The sequence below is a fragment of the Bos taurus genome, chromosome 29 (assembly GCF_002263795.3).
Source record: "Bos taurus isolate L1 Dominette 01449 registration number 42190680 breed Hereford chromosome 29, ARS-UCD2.0, whole genome shotgun sequence".
Lineage (NCBI taxonomy): Eukaryota > Metazoa > Chordata > Mammalia > Artiodactyla > Bovidae > Bos > Bos taurus.
Window position 1 is genome coordinate 30,611,229 of NC_037356.1, and position 15,083 is coordinate 30,626,311.

Consider the following 15,083-nt stretch of genomic DNA (forward strand, 5'->3'; position numbering starts at 1 on the left):
CCTTTGCTTTTCACTTCTCTTCTTTTCACAGCTATTTGTAATGCCTCCCCAGACAGCCATTTAGCTTTTTTGCATTTCTTTTCCATGGGGATGGTCTTGATCCCTGTCTCCTGTACAATGTCACGAACCTCCGTCCATAGTTCATCAGGCACTCTATCTATCAGTTCTACTCCCTTAAATCTATTTCTCACTTCCACTGTATAATCATAAGGGATTTGATTTAGGTCATACCTGAATGGTCTAGTGGTTTTCCCTACTTTCTTCAATTTCAGTCTGAATTTGGCAATAAGGAGTTCATGATCTGAGCCACAGTCAGCTCCTGGTCTTGTTTTTGTTGACTGTATAGAGCTTCTCCATCTGTGGCTGCAAAGAATGTAATCAAACTGATTTTGGTGTTGACCATCTGGTGATGTCCATGTGTAGAATCTTCTCTTGTGTTGTTGGAAGAGAGTGTTTGCTATGACCAGTGCATTTTCTTGGCAAAACTCTATTAGTCTTTGCCCTGCTTCATTCTGTATTCCAAGGCCAAGTTTGCCTATTACTCCAGGTGTTTCTTAACTTCCTACTTTTGCATTCCAGTCCCCTATAATGAAAAGGACATCTTTTTGGGGTGTTAGTTCTAAAAGGTCTTTTAGGTCTTCATAGAACCGTTCAACTTCAGCTTCTTCAGCATTACTGGTTGGGGCGTAGACTTGGATTACTGTGATATTGAATGGTTTTCCTTGGAAACGAACAGAGATCATTCTGTCATTTTTGAGATTGCATCCAAGTACTGCATTTTGGATTCTTTTGTTGACCATGGTGGCTACTCCATTTCTTCTAAGGGATTCTTGCCCACAGTAGTAGATATAATGGTTATCTGAAGATAGATAGATATAATTTCTTATGAGAAATTGGCTCCTGCAATAATGGAAGCTGAGAAGTCCCCAGATTTGCCATTTGCAAACTGTATATTAAGGAAAATTGTAATTCAAGTCCAAGTCTGAAAACCTGAGAATCAGGGTAGCAGATGATGTAAATTCCAGCCCAAGAATAAGAGAAGTTGAAGTGAGATGTTTTAGTCCAGGCAGAGGGACAGGAGGAAAAGAAGCCAATTCCCCTTCGTCACCTTTTTGTTCTATGTTGGCCCTGAATGGGTTGGAGGATGCCCACCCACACTAGGGAGGACCATCTGCTTCACTGGGTCCACAGGTTCAATTGCTAACTTCATCCTGAAATGTCCTCCCACAAACACACTAAGAAAAAATATTTAGTCTGGACTCCTCATTGCCCAGTCAAGTTGACATATAACATTAATTATCACAGTAATTTTTATAGTTCTTCATCCTATCTCTGAAGAAAAATAACTTGGTTAAAATCTTTATTCTTACTATGAGATTTTGGGTAGCAACTTGGCAACTCCAAACCTTAATTCTGTAATATGTTAAATGAAGATACTAACTTCAGTGACCACTTCGTAGATTCTCTGAGTGCCCTCAAAGAGACAAGCTGTAGGAAGAGCCTAAGAATAAGGCCTGACACATAGTAACCTCGAAGCAATGTTAGTTGCTTGTCCTCCTCCTCTTCCTCTTCATCATTAGCATCATCACTGCCGTCATCATTTCCATTAATCTCATGAAGGCTTGTTTCACTTTCATTATATGTTAGTTACCATGTTTGGCTCTATCAATACATAAAAATGAATCCAATGTGGTTCCTACCCTCGGGGAAGTTGAGATCTAAAAGGGAAGATAAGACACATACAGAAATAACATTAATACAGGATAGAAAATGAGAGTGCAGCAAGGAATACAGACATGAATTATAATGAGAGAGCAGAGTTGCAAAAGCTGAGTTTCAGCTGGCAGCAGGATAGGAGGTGGGTGCTTCAGGGAAGGTTTGATAGAAAAGGAATGTTTGGTCTGGGTTGGTTGGATAATTAGGACTTGAAGTAGCAAAGGGGAAGAGTCATTCCATGGGGAGAAAACAGCATCATCCAAGTCATGACAAATTGAAGGAAATCAAATAATTCAGTTTGGATTGCGTGCAGAATGTTTCAGGAGAAACGAATAGAAGGACAGAGTAGGAGGCAGCTGGGGAATGACTTGTAGAAGCACCACAATATTTCTAATAATTATGTCTTCATTAAAGGACCTCAGCATGTTTTGTAGACACTCAGAATGCTTGGAGACAGAGACACTTGGTGGCTGTCCACTCTGCTCTGGCTTCTGGGGAGAAACATCCCCGTGGCTCTTAGAGGTGAGAGCATGGCTGTGCCCTTGCAGCTCTGCAGGGAGGATAAGCCATGTGACACTGAGACACCTATTCAGGCATCACAGGGGCTGCTGGGAAGATACTGGCCAGTCTTCTCTGCTGAAATGTGGTCAGACTGCACTTAGTTATCCAGCCACTCAGCTTCTCCTTTCCATGCCTCTTTGTTTGCTTTTCATGTGACTTTATGTCTTCAAAGGAAATCAGGGTACTTGCCACTAACTTTTAGGATAGGAAACGGAAAAGGGAAATAAAATAAAGTTTTTTGAGCTTCTTTTATGTGATCAGTCCTATCTTCCAGACTATCTTGAATTTTTTTGTTTTATGTTTGATATTATTTAGTAAAATAAATAACATATTTACAAAGTTTTATCAATTGTATTTTGATAAAAATTATGATAGTAAATTAATAAAAGCATTTTTAGCCTTATGGTCACAAGTATAAAACTAATTTATAATTTTGTTGCAGAAAATTATAATAGAGTTACTATAAAACATTTTCAAGCCTAATATTTTCATATTGATAGAAAATCTGGGGAAGTTTATATCAATCATACAAAAGTCTGGAAATTATACCTTTTGCAACTATTTTAGCATGTATAATATTTTAGATATTAACATAAATATTTAAGGGGTTATTTGAATGTACGTGTGTGCTCAGTCATGTCTGACTCTTTGTGACCCCATGGACTATAGCTGACCAGGCTCCTTTGTACATGGAATTTTCCAGGCAAAACACTGGAGTTGGCTGCCAATTCCCCCTTCAGGGGACACTCCTGACAGGCTATCTTGTAGTAAATTTCATTTAATTCTCATGATTCCTCCAAAGGTACATTATATCCCAGTTTTTGCAGATGATGAAACTGATGCTCAGAAAAGTGAACCTCCTGACGTTCCCAAGGGCATTTAACCAACAAGCAGTAGAGGACAGATGTGCACAGAATTCTGCCTGGTTACAAAGCCTTTCCATTTGAAGGTCTACCACTTCATCCTCTGGTCATAGGTTTTTTTCCAAAATATTTTGAATGGACTGTCTAATTTTCAATGGATAGCTTTGATGAGAGGCAGGGAATGTTTCTTCATTTTTTTTCAGCCTGTATAACTTGATAACAAGTTTACCTGGGGCAGTAATTAGGTTTGGTTTGTTTATCATTACATATTTAGTATCTAGCACGCACCCAATGAATATTAATTGGATGAATGATCTCCTGGTCTCAATCCAGATTCTGTAGCTGCAGATGGTTTGTACAGTGACTCTGGGACAATGATCAGTGGCTCAAGACCTGATTTACTAGTATTTACCATGTGCACTCGAGCAATTTTGAACCTCTCAGAACGTTGTGTGTGTGTGTGTGTGTGCTCAGTCTCTCAGTCATGTCTGATTCTTTGTTGCCCCATGGAATGTAGCCTGCCGGGCTCCTCTGTTCATGGGATTTCCCAGGCAAGAATACCAGAGTGGGTTGCCCTTTCCTACTCCAGGGGATCTTCCCGACCCAGTAATTGTACCCAAGTCCCTGCATTGGCAGGAGGAATATTTACCACCACCCAGGAAACCCCCTCAGAGCCTTGATATTCATAAAACAAAAATACCCAAATCTGTTGTGTCCACCATCCAGAACTGTAGTCCTGGGGATTAAATAAGGTAATTACATTCAAGAAATACTTTCCAAACCCCTGCTCTGTACAAGATCAAGTCCCAAGCATGGGCAATGATTAAAAATGACTGAACCTGGGAAGAAAACTATTTTTATACAAATAAAAGTCAAGGGGTGCAGTTATTATACACAGGGAATCATCAGGTTAATATTAGGAAAATCTTACCCCCGAGACCTGACTGAATTTCCTACTGGATTTTTTTTTTCTCCCTGTTGAAAAATTGGGCACATTCTTTTTCTCATGACATTTCATCTAAATCAAGTTGTCAGGAAGGTGTAATTTCTTCTAGGTGTGCGTATGAAAATAGATAGGCTGCTTTCTCCTTGGGGTCATTAGCACTTACCTATTTTCTGGATCCCTGGTTTGCTGAAAGCAACAATGGATGACATTCACAACCAGGATGACTGGCTGAATGTGTTCTCTAGGATATCACAGTTTTTTGCCTTGGCTTCCCCTGGGATGCTTAGCAACTTTATTCCTGGTCATAGCACACTTTTTCTCCTGAACATGCTCATATTCTCAATTTTTAAAAAAATTTATTTATATATGTTTATTTGGCTGTGCCAAGTCTTGGTTGCAGCATGTGAGACCTAGTTCCCAGACCAGGGATCAAACCTGGGTTCCCTGCACTGGGAGCATGGTGTCTTAGCTACTTGACCACCAGGGAAGTCCCTTATATTCACATTTTTTAAGGTTGGAGCATACCTGAAAAACAGTGCTAAACACAGACCTAAGGATTACTTAAAATATAGGTCAAAACTTCAAACTTATAATTTAGCAATGATTTAGTTCAAGTCTTTTCAGTTTACAAATTAGGAAATCCAGTCCCATCCATCCATTTATTTGATCATTATTGCAACACATATTTAATGAGCTCTTACTGTATGCCAGACCCTGGGGATAAAATACTGAATTAGTTGGGGAGGGGTCTCAAGCCTTAGAAACTTTGATAATATTTACTTTTTCATATAACAGCAATAACAACAATTATTTACTGACTACTCCATATGGTCCAGAGTAGTGTTTTTCATGCATTATTCTATTTGACTGTCATGCTGCTGCTGCTGCTGCTGCTAAGTCGCTTCAGTTGTGTCCGACTCTATGTGACCCCATAGATGGCAACCCACCAGGCTCCCCTGTCCCTGGGATTCTCCAGGCAAGAACACTGGAGTGGGCTGCCATTTCCTTCTCCAGTGCATTAAAGTGAAAAGTGAAAGTGAATTTGCTCAGTCGCGTCCAACTCCTAGCGACCCCATGGACTGAAGCCCACCAGGCTCCTCCGTCCATGGGATTTTCCAGGCAAGAGTACTGGAGTGGGGGTGATTTGACTGTCATAAGTATACATGAATAGGTACTATTATTGTTTCTATTTTACAGATGCTAAATCTGAACAGAGATTAAGTGACTTGCCAATGACCACATAATTAGTGACAGAGTTAGTGTCACAACCCGGATCTAACTCCCAACCCACACTTTTTATACTCATGGTGAAGTACTGTGGTCCTGAGAAGTGGAGACTTTGCCTGTGAGACCACAGAACAGCTTATTGCAAGAGTCAGTGTTTTCTGAATCAAATTGCTATGTATAAATCCAAATATGTGTTTATACTCGTATTTTCCTTAAACATTGCACTTAATCAGTTAAGAATTTGATACTTGGCACCTGTGTGAAGAAAGTCAATGATTTTATTTTTTCCTTTCTATAATAACCTGTTAAACTATTCAAAGCTTTTCCACTGAGTGTGAGAGAAGTGGAGAGTAAAGTTTGAAATGCATTGTGGTGATAATGTAATTTCTAAGTGTTTCTATAGAGAAATCATGTAGGAATGGGAAATTCTTGAGGGCTGCTGGAGGGCACATGTGGTAACATCCTTGAAAAATTCTTGCCTTGGAAATTGCAGCCCCATCAGTATCTGGGCAATCTTAAGGCAAGCTACCAAATTATAATCACCTAGGAAAGCTTAGGATCCTTTTTCAAAAAATAAACCATCTAGACCAATGGTTATCAAACTTGAATGTGAATTCAGATCACCAAGATTTTGTTAAGTGCAGATTTTTTTATTCAAGTTCAAAGTAGGTCTTGTGATTCTGCATCTCTAAGATGCTTCCAGATGGTGCTGATGCTACTTGTCCATGGACCACGAGAGGCTGATGCTGCTTGTCCACGGGTCACATTTTGACAAGTGAGGCTTCTAGACCGATATATTTTCCTATTATGTCACTTAGATGAAGTAGACAGTGATCTTTCTTAATCTCAATCAGTTTTTTTTTAATCGTGAATGATATTTTCAACTGTAGATTTAAAACGTCTTGACTGTTAGATGAATGGTCAAGACTATTCCAAAATGGTAATTGTTGCCAGCTTGACAGCAGAGGAGAGGTGCATTTCAAGTGTGTCTCAGAGAGAGGTCCTGGATGAGGGTCAAATTATTGCAGGTTCCAAGTACAGAGTGAGAACATGTGAAAATAATCTTACATGTACTTCATTGCAAAGAAAAAATTCAAAATGACCTTGTCAAGTCATTCAAACGAATTTGACAAGCTGAGGAAAACTCAAAATGAAGTAGTAAGTAATACAGTTAAAGCCAGGAAACCAAAGTATATAAGACCTGGTTAAGACTGGGAAATTTCATAGGAATGATCTAAAAACACAGAATCACAAGCTGCAGGTAAATCACAATAGTGAAAGTGAAAGTGTTAGTTGCTCAGTCCTGTTCAACTCTTTGCAACCCCATGGATTGCAAAGGTGCCTCTCTCCATGGAATTCTCTGGATAAGAATACTGGAGTGGGTAAGCCATTCCCTTCTCCAGGGGAATAAGATGCTATAATAAGATGAAAATAAAAGTGCTAAGATATTGTAAAAGTTTAAAGTAATCCTTTTACAAGAGCTTGCCCTGTGCTATTAGGGTTTTACATGTTGCATTTTAAAGGAGCTATAGAAAAATTGGAAAATTTAAAAGGAGGCAACCTCACAAATCCTTGGGTCAGAGGAATTTCCTCCATCCCTGGAGAGTTCTCCCCTCTACCCTCTTTGCTCAGATTATTTTTTCCCTTCCTCTTTTCATTTATAATATTACATTAAACTGAGTTGCAGAAAAACTCAGATTTCACAGGTTGTTGTTCAGTTCCTAAGTCATGTCTGACTCTTTGCAACCCCATGGACTGCAGCATGCCAGGCTTCCCTGTCCTTCAGTATCTCCTAGAGTTTACTGAAATTCATGTCCATTGAGTCAGTGATTTCACTGGAGCCACTGTCAAATCTGTTGGCTTAGCCATAAGGCACACATCTGGAATTCAAGTCATATAAACTAGCAAGTTTATTTAAAAACATTTGAAATGCACTATGTTAATAGGACTAAAAAAAATGTTGGAAGTTGTAGAATTGCCTCATGGCAACAGAGAATCACAAAATTGACCAATGTCTCCAACAGAATGAGCCTGGGAGTTAATCCCTTTCTATCAACTGACAGACACTTGACATGCATTCAGAACTTCGAGTACAAATGCATCAAAGACTATAGGTCCATTGGCCATCTGGGAATTTATGTGGAAAGCCAGAACTCATGAAAGACCTTAGGACCTCTCATAGCATTTCTTTCCTCAATTTGTTTTAGTCTGGTCTTGGGTTGTTGTGGGGATGTTCTCTTTGAGCAGCCAATTACCTTGTAGGTAAGAGCTTAAGGGCTGAGCTTATTTGGCTCGATTTTAGACAACAATGACTTCTTACTGCTTCTTCCCATATAACCAGTGGGTCTTTTGGATTCCGCCTCATCTAAAACTTCCCTCCATGGAGAAAATTACCTGGTAAAGACACCTGTCATGCAAGTTGTATGCTCATCTACTGAAGAAAATTCATTCATTTGTTCATCCATTTGGTGAGCCAGTCACCTGAAGAAAAGAAAAATATCTGCTGAAGAACAGAACACATTTCCATCCACACATTGCTTCCTCCCTTCCTGCTCAACAAAGAAAACTGCAGCGTTTTTTCTCCTTAGAGGGAAATACAAGGGCCTGTAGCAGATCTTTGCATGGGATCCACCACCTAGTTGCTAGTTTAGACACAGGGGTAGGTGTAAAAGGCTGGCTGGAACAGAGTTACAAATGTTTTCAGTTTCTGGAAGACAGTGTGTATGTGGAGATAATGGATGATTAGATAAATGAACGAACATTTTTATTGGTCTTCAATAGTAATAATTGTAGTAAGTCAGCTCCTGTCCTGAGAGCTTGAACTTTTCTTTCTTTATTCAGATTTTTATTTTTAATATTAATTAATGTATTTTAACTGGAGGCTAATTACTTTACAATATTGTAGTGGTTTTTGCCATACATTGACATGAATCAACCATGGGTGTACATGTTTTATCAGAATTTTGATCTTATTCTCTTCATTTTTTTGATAAAGATGTTGAGAATCAGAGAAGTTATGAATTACTTAAAATCATATAAAGAATAGATACTAGATACTTCATGGTCTCGTTTATTCTTTCTTTCCTTTCTTCTTTGTGCTTATGTGCTGCTCAGTAGCTCAATTGTGTCCAACTCTTTGAGACCCCATGGGTTGTAGCCCACCAGCCTCCTCTGTCCATGGGATTTTACAGGCAAGAATACTGGAGTGGGTTGCCATGACCTCCTCCAGGGCATCTTCCTGACCCAGGGATCGAACCAATGTCTCCTGCGTCTCATGCATTGGCAAGTGGATTCTTTATCACTGAGCCACCTGGAAAGCCCTCCTTTTGCTTACTGAGTTCTATTATATGACATACTTTTTAAACAGGTGTGAATAAAAAGACCTCGAAGACATGCATCTTGCCCTTTAGGAACTTGGTGTCTAGTGCTAAGGAGAAGTGCTGTGCTCTTGTAAGTATAGTTGTAGAAGTGTGCAGATTTACACTAGGGATGCAGAGAATAGTGCAGTTAATTGCTTCATCTGTGCTAAGTGGAGCCAGGAGCGGTTTTACAGAAGGACTGACATTTGTGTTGAATCTTGTAAGGTGAGGTACTATTTTCAGGTTGATGGTAAACAAGCAGCTGGGATTAAAGAGACATTTTGAGCAGGGAATTTAGTGTTAGAAAAGGGATAATGGCTTAACACATGGTTTATTACGAATTGTTAGTGATTTCATGTAGCTGGAGATTAGGAGAGACAGGTGGTCAAGTCCAGGGGAGGGTCCTGGGCGCTGCATTATGGACTTTAGCTTTCAGGACAACATTTCTTGCATTTGAATAAGTATATTCTATTTTTTAAAGGAAAAAGAAAAATTCCCATTATTCTGGTTATTCTTCATTGGCTCCCCCATCCAATCTTTATTCTTGTTTGCTGTGCATGCTCCAGGTTCCCTTGTCCTCTGGCTCCTAGGTGACTGGGGCAATCTCTGGGGTGATCAGAGGGTGGTGGGAAGAGTCACAAGCATCTATTCCCCTGCTGCCGCCCTGCTTTGGCACTATGATCAGAAAGTGGCCCAGCGTCTCTAGGTTATTGCCACCATCAGGCAGCCCCCTCCAGCTGCTCTGGCTCCCTCTGCTCTCCAGGAGACCTCTCTCTGCCCTTTCAGCCCACTGCTGCTAGTTCTTGGATTCCTCACCAGTGTTTATTGGTGCTATTAATCTGCTCAAACCCCTTCATTAAATTACTTTCAGATTAACTCTTCCACAGGGGTTCTCTCTCTGCTGGGGGGGACCCTGATTGTCATTCCCGTCAACCCTCAATGTTGATAAAATATTTTTATTGTAACGCAGCTTTTTATTTACCAACATACTCAAGGATGCCATCCTTGTAACTCTAATAGAACAACAACAACAATAAAAAAAAAATCAAAAGAAATGTGTAATTAAATCCCATGAAACTGAAAGCCAATAAAATAAAAATGAGAGCTAATACGGTGCACTGGGTTCTCGGTCTAAACTGGAGCTGTGTGTGTGCGGTTGACCACCTCTGTGCAGCTTGTGTGTTTGTCGTATTTTATTACCTGTGCAGCGTGATAACTCAGTTTCTCCACTGTATCTCTCTATTCAAACTACTGGGAAATCTTCATTCATACGGTAAACATTGAGGTCATTTGACCTTCACTTTGAAAGAACGCATAATTTATGTATTGAGTCGGGCCTCTGTTCTTTTCTCATTAGCCTTCAGTATGAAAGAAGTGCAACTTGTCACCATCGTCACTGTAAACACAAGCACAGACACAACACTTTAATTGCTTGACAGTGTTCTGTTCCAAGGTGAGCATCTTGGTGACCCCCAAAATGCCTGCGTAAATTTTCATATTATCAGAAATAAAAGCATACACTAAAACCCCTAATACTATTGAATTCTGTCTGAAGGCCCCCAGGTATCAGATGCCTGGGTTCAAGCAGGGCACCATCAAAGAGCCATAGACAGGGGACCGGCAGGATTAGAGATTTGAGTGGTGTGGAGGGGAGGATGCTGGAGGCAGGGGGACCAGGGAGTAGCATACTCCAATCCAGGACTCCTTCGAGTGCATCAAGCCCAGGTGGCTCAGTGGTCAAGAATCCACCTGCTGATGCAGGAGATGTGGGCTAGATCCCTAGTCTGGGAAGCTCCCCTGTAGGAGGATATGGCAACCCATTCCAGAATTCTTGCCTGGAGAATCCCCTGGACAGAGGAGCCTGTGCTTTATAGTCCATGGCGTCTCGAAGAGTCGGACACAACTGGGCAAGAGAAGTAAGTTTCTGCTGTAACAGTAAAATGTGATTGAGAGCGAGCAGTAAGGTTGCATCCTCTCCCCTCATCACCCCTCCCAAGTTAATCAGATCACACACCTCATCTTTTTCCTGAGCAAGGAGGAATACTGCAAATTAAGAGGGCAAGAACTTGAGGACTGATGATGGGGCAATGTTACAGAATGAGTAAGACAATTTATCCCCAGAAGTAAAAAAGACTCTAGTTCAAAAAGATACATGCACCCAGTGTTCATGGAGGCACTACTTACAGTAGCCAAGACAAGGAAACAACCCAAGTGCCCATCAATAGATGATTGGCTTAAGATGTGATCCGTATGAATATTACTCAGTCATACAAAAGAATGTAATATTGCCATTTGCAGCAACATGGATGAACCTAGAGGATATCATACTTCATAAAGTAAGTCAGACAGAGAAAAGCAAATATTATATACTACTACTTTTATGTGATATCTAAAAAAATACAAATAAATATATATACAAAACAGAAATTCACATACATAGAAAACAAACTTATGGGAGTTCAGGATGGGGGACACATACACCCGTGGGTGCTTCAGGTTGATGTATGGCAAAATCCACCACAATATTGTAAAGTAATCAGCCTCCAATTAAAATTAATTAATTTATAAGTGTAAGAAAACAAACTTATAGTTACCAAAAGGGAAAACAGGGAGGGGTAAATCAGGAGACTGGGATAACAGATACAAACTACCATATATAAAATCGATGTTTCAAAAGTTTCCTGTATAGTGCAGGGAAATATATTCAATATCTTATAATAACCTATAATGGAAAATAATTTGAATATATATATATATGTATATATATACAATTACTAACACAATATTGTAAATCAAGTGTATTTTATAAAATATATTAAAAACGGGAAACTAAGAACAGAAAGGTAATAATGAGAGAGAGATGGTGATTCATCAGTAGAGCAGTAGGAAAATCACTCCACAGAGTTTAGAAAGCCTGCACCTTTGGGGTTCATTCATTTCTCTTCTCTATGCAATGGGGGAGGAGGGCTGAATTGGAGGATTTTAAGAAGCTGTTGTAGCACAGTTGTTATTGTTGTTTTAAACATGATGCAACTTATGCGTGCAAGCGAGTGTGTCAAGGAGTCCTCCATAAATTAACCTTTGAATTGGTTCCTAAACAAGCCAGAGCTACCCTGTAATGTCAGTCCTCTCAGCACTGGCTGTGTTGTGGCTCCTCTCCCCATGCTCCTGTTTTCTTGGCTGCACAATAAACACACTTCAAGAGGAGGTGAGGGGCTCGGGCTGGCAGTGGAGGTCAGAATGCAGAGGCCTGAAATAGCTCCATCAGCTGCAAAGCCTCCTCGGCATCCCCTTTGTCAGCCCAGAGGAAATAAAGTTCCAGGTGAACTCCCATCTTCTTAATTACACTGTAATTGGGATGGCCATGTTAAAAGGGGGACTCATATTCCTGCTTTCCACTTCGAGAAAAGAAAGATCCTTTGCTGTTTCCCTCTGCACCAGAGGAATGTTGGAGAAACCACTCCCAGCCCCTCTGTCCAGTCCCACCACCCCAAAGGAGGAGAAGCCGTGGGGCCAAACATTTACCCTTGGAAGCCCATCAGTCATCCTTTCTAGCAGGGGAGTTCACACCGAGAGGGCAGGGGTCAGTCCAGCAGCATGGATCGTGGTCTTCAGGGCTTAGGTGTAGTGGGCACTTTCATTTCCTATCTCATCAAGGTAGGCACGCCTGGACAAGGCTTGAACACAGAGGGGGAAGTAAGATGCTGCATTTTGATCTCAATGAAAAAGCTGTATTGTGCAATGGAGTTTAGTGAAAGCCCTGCATTGTGGGGCCATGGGGTCATTTCTTAGGTTAATAAGGGGAGTATTCAATTCTCAGGTAGTTGGTGATCTGTGTGTGTCTCCATGTCTCTGGAGGGGACGAGGAATAACATTGAAAAAGTGAAAGTGTTAGTCACTCAGTTGTATCCAACTCTTTGGGACCCCCATGGACTGTAGTCTGCCAGGATCCTCTGGCAGGATTGAATTCTCCAGGCAAGAATACCAGAGTGGGTAGTCATTCCCTTCTCCAGAGGATCTTCTCAATCCAGGGATCAAGCCTGGGTCTCCCACACTGTAGGCACATTCTTTACCATCTGAGCCACCAGGGAAGCCCATAAAGAATAACATTAGATTTCAAAGCCTAATGTACTGCACTTCTACATGGATCAACCCCAGCCTGACTGCCCATCTGTCAAGTACCGTTGCTATCACAGGAAACTGAGCATACCTCCAGACTTTTCCTGCAGAGACCTCAGTGCACAGTCCAAGCCCACGTGCCTGGGAGTCAGTGCCACCCTGCGCTAATGGGTGCCACAGCACGCCTGGCTAAGCAGAGCTTGGACTGGCTGAGCACTGCTAGCTGCCCACTGCCACCTTTTCTAGGAGAAAAAGAAATCTATTACTGCTGTGCCTGTTCTGCTCCCGGACACAGAGCCAGCAATTACCATTCACCAGGTGGCCCTAAGCTTTTCCTTGGCTTTGGGGGCAGAAGCAAGTGATTGAAGTGCTAAGCTCATTAAATCCACCCCATGTGGGACAGGTACGTCCTGGGTTTTTTCTACTTACTTTCAGGGGACAAATAGCTACCCCCCGCCCTCACTGTGCTCAAATGGAATTAAGGAGCTCACGGCCCTGCACACAGGTGATTTCCTGGACTCTTGCACATCCCGACTACAGTTGCCGAGGTGACTGTGCAGCGGGACTCCTGGCCATGTTCATGGTGCCCTCTGCCTGCTGGTAGGAGGGGGGTATCTTGTGCTTTTCCAAATCCCAAAACCCTCCTGAGGAGCTGGTGAGTTTGGTGGTGAACTCTCTTTCCCACATTTCAAAACTGTTTCCTTGAACCTAACTTGGCTTATATACCTGCTTATATCCAGAAGATTCAGTAATGTTTCCCTGAGCTGTCTGCCAGGAACAGAGGATCCCTCTTTTACATGTATCCTTGTGTCAAACCCCTACTCTTTGGAACCTCCGGGGTCTTCATAGAGACCTTATTCGGGCTATTGTTTGTTGCTTTCCTAAACTTTCTCCCTCCCCGGTCTCTCCAATCATACTGAGATGGTCATTATTAACATGATAAATACAGTCTCCCAATTTTTTATGTGTGAAACACATCTCTCTGTCTGTCTGTCTGTCACCTGTCTATGTGTCTTTGTATCAGTCCAGGTATACATGTATTTATTAGCTATCCTCAAATCCATGTGGTGGTGGTGTTCAAGTCGCTCAGTTGTATCGGACTCTTTGTGACCCCGTGGACTGTAGCCCTCCAGGCTCCTCTGTGCATGGGATTCTCCAGGCAGGAATACCGGAGTGGGTTGCCATTCCCTTCTTCAGGGGATCTTCCTGACCCAGGGACTGGCCCTGAGTCTCCTGCATTGTAGGTGGATTTTTTACCCCTGAGTATCAGGGAAGCCCTAATATCTATATATCTCTGTATGCTTGCTTGCATGCTAAGTCACTTCAGTCATGTTCGACTCTTTGTGACCCTATGGACCATATAGCCTGCCAGGCTCCTCTGTCAATGGGGATTCTCCAGACAAGAATACTGGAGTGGGTTGCCGTGCCCTCCTGCAGGGGATCTTCCCAACCCAGAGATTTAACCCAAGTCTCCCACATTGCAGGGAGATCCTTATCTACCTGAGCCACCAGGGAAGCCCAAGAATACTGGAGTGGGTAGCCTATCCCTTCTCCAGGAGATCTTCCTCACCCAGAAATCAAGCCGCAGTCTCCTGCATTGCAGGTGGATTCTTCACCAGCTTAGCTACCTGTATCTCAGTATACATGTAGTTGTCTATGTCATGCTTCTATCTACCAATCTATCACTTATTTCTACCACGCATACACACATGCACACACTGAGAACTGTCCATATTTCAAAGCTCCTGTCACTATAGGATTCTAGTCCTCTGGAAAGTGGGCCAGATCTATTCCAGCTATTTGATTATAAAGTGCCAACCCTCCAACCCCTTCAAGATTGGTAAAGTTGAGACCCAGGCAAAGCTGAAAGCTACCCTTTGTGCTATGCTGGTCACCCTGCATGGTTCCCTTCCATCCTTCTCCTGGCTCTCAGGCAGAGTTACTGTTATTATTAATATTTCTAATTTGTAGAAGGAACAGGCTTAGAGCAACATGCTTGAGGTCAGTATTAGGAGGAGGTCAAAGCCATGCTCCATGTTCTCTATCCCAGCTGTTTACTGTATCCTTACTCCGGTATCACTCCTGGGGAGGACCCTGGTTTTTACTTTATTTCTTATTCTTAGAGCAGGAAGCTGTGATCTTCCATTTCTGGTCATTCCAAGCTGAATGTTTAAGCCTAGAATGAAAACTTATCTGCTGCAAATAGTTTCTCAGGGATTAACAGAGAAACAAAATAAAAACAAAACCAAATTGCTCAAAAATATGCCTGCTTGCACAAAGAGCATTTACTTG